Raw genomic sequence first — 3,039 nt, forward strand, 5'->3', positions numbered from 1 at the left:
GGTGCGTCGTGTGTCTGGGGGGCACCTGGGTTCCCCCTGTGGCTGATCGCTGAGCCGGAGGCTCTGGGGAAGCCCCCCGTGTGCTCAGTGGTGGACCCAGAATGGTTCAGAAGTACTTTCAGTCCACTTCCAGGTTCACTGCTGAGCATATGGGGCACTCCTGTGAGATGCTCCATCTGCCCCAGCATCACCACGTTCACAGGCCACATCTGGTACCTCAAGGTATATAGAAAAAAAAAAACATTTAAAGCTGTGTTTATGGCTGAATCACTGATTCTCTGAATCAGCATTGAATCTTCAAATTCATATTTGGCCAAATCGAATTGGGGACAGTGATCTGAATCAATGAATTGTATCACTGTCCCAATTTGGGCCAAATCCAACTCTGAATCATATATGGCCCGTTTCACACACCCCTAATGTTAAGTGAGGACAGAAAAGTCTCAAAGAAATAAAGGAAATAATCCCTATTTTTTAGGTTTGATCTATGAAATCTATGAAAAAAAAAAAAGACTCTAGAGTGCATTCTCTCCATTTGGGCTAGGTAGAGGATGAATAAGGCATCTGGAAAGGAAAAGATGATAAAGTTATGCACACCAAATTTGACTAGCACAGATATTCAGCCAAGTTTTTGTAGGCACTATGCTCAGGGATAATAATTCTTTCCTCTTAGCTGAGGCCTGTGTTCTGACATTCCTGAAGTAGGAACTGCACAACACAAAATTGTATTAATATTGTTTAATGTAAAATAAAGATTTTCAGTAATCTGTACTTACTGGAAGCTCTACATGAGATGCTGCCTGCACAGTTGTTACTGTGCAGTCATTTAGTACTTGCATACCCAAGAACTAAATGACTGCACAATGGGGCTGGGTGAAATAGCACCATTCTGTTTCGACTTCCATTTTGATGGGACAGTATTTCATTTCAAGTTTTGTTTCATTTTGAAGGCACTGTTCCATTTCATTTCATCAAAGCTGTTCCAATGCTGTTTAGAAGTTTTGTCCATAGACTATAATGGGGAAGCATGAAACTGCCTATAACTTTGTCATTGATTGCCTGATTTGGATAAAACTTGCATGGATGGCATCCCCTTCCAAGGCCATTAAGCCTGCCAAGCTTCAAGGAGATAGGTGCAGGGATTTCTGGGAAACTGCACCTCAGGCTGCTGACAAGCAAAACTCGTGACATGGGTGACACTCTGTGTGTGTGTGTGTGTGTGTGTGTGTGTGTGTGTGTGTGTGTATGTTAAGGTGTGCTCTCACCGGCTTTGGGCCTCTACACAACACAGTAGTGTGCCCCAATGATGCTTCCTCCTTCCCTACAGCCTCAGCCTGGTCCACCACTATAAATGACAATGGGTAATAAAATAACATGGTGGGGGAGCTATAGGTACAAGGTAACCTAGGCTGATCACTGAAAGAGATAGTGACCACCACTTGATAGGATTCACTATCCAGTGTAAGTTGGGAAAGACAAATAGTAGGACAGTAGTACTAGATTTCTGGAAGGACAACTTCAATGAGTTCAGGAGATTGGTTAGGGTGGGACTGAGAGGTAATCATATCTGTGAGATGGGATTCCAAGAAGCATGGGAGATTCTTAAGGGACTGATCCTACAGGCACAGAGGGACACCATCCCAGTACATGCAAAGGGAGGCAAAAGAGCCAAAAAAACCTTCCCTGATCAGGGAAATCCAGGAGAGCCTTCAGAGGAAAAAAGAGGCCTGCAGGCTGTGGAAGCAGGGGACAGCCACCAAGGAGAAGTATACCTACTTCACTCACACTTGCAGATAAAGAACTCAAGTTGGCCACAAAGGTTAAGGATAACAACAAGTCCTTCTTTAAGTACATAGGGAGCAGGAAGAAGGTGCAGCATAATATAGGGGTGATACAGAATGGACTAGGGCAACTTGTAACTGATAGGATGGAAAAAGAGGAGCTCTTAAATAATTTCTTTCCATCTGTTTTCCTGCACACAGATTCAAATGCACCTCCCAGTGAGTCTTCAGTCTGGAGTGAGAGTAATACCAATCCACCAATGGTAAGCACTGACCTAGTGAAGGGACACTTGGAAGGATTGGATTATTTTAGTTGGTAGGCCCCAATGATCTTCACCCAAGGGTACTAAAGGAATTGGATGATGGCATAGCAGAACCACTGGCACAGCTGTTTGAGCACTTATGGCACTTGGGACAGGTCCCAGAAGACTGAAAAAGGGCCAACGTGACCCCTATCTTCAAGAAGGGGAGAAGGGGAGGAAAGAGGACCCGGGTAATTATAGTCTAGTTAGCCTCACTTCTATTCCTGGCTAGACATTAGAAAAAATCATGAAGGATCACATTTGCAGGGGGCCAGTGGGTAACACAATGTTAAGGGACAACCAGCATGGGTTTATAGCAGGCAGATGTTGCCTGACTAACCTGGTCTCTTTTTATGACCAGGTCACAAAGTGCTTAGATGCAGGGGAGGAAGTAGATATTATTTACCTGGATTCTAAAAATGCTTTTGACACAGTGTTGCACCCAATTCTTATGAGCAAACTGAGTAGCTGTGATGTGGATTTTTTCACAGTAAGGTGGGTGAAAAACTAGCTTATGGGATCCACCCAGAGAGTGTTGGTGGATTGGTCAGTTTCTCCCTGAAGGGATGTGGGCAGTGGTGTCCCCCAAGGCTTTGTCCTTGGACCAGTACTGTTTAATATCTTCATCAGCGATTTGGAGGAAGGTGTTGAAAGCACCAAATTCATTGAAATTGTCCAAATTCGCAGATGACACTAAACTATGGGGCATAGAAAACACACTGTAGAGCAGGGAGAAAATTCAGGCAGATTTGAACAGACTGTGGAAGTGGGCAGATCAGAATAGGATGCAATTCAACAAGGATAAATGCAAGGTGCTGCACCTGGGGAGAAAGAATCTCCAACACACCTATAGACTGGGGGGCGGGGGAGGGGAGGGTACAATTCTGAGTACAACAGTGTCCTGGAGTCCTGGTTGATGTAAAAGTGAACATGAGTCACCAGTGTGATGAAGTAAT

This window comes from Alligator sinensis, unplaced genomic scaffold (genome assembly GCF_000455745.1).
Source record: "Alligator sinensis unplaced genomic scaffold, ASM45574v1 scaffold362_1, whole genome shotgun sequence".
In the NCBI taxonomy this organism is placed as follows: Eukaryota; Metazoa; Chordata; order Crocodylia; family Alligatoridae; genus Alligator; species Alligator sinensis.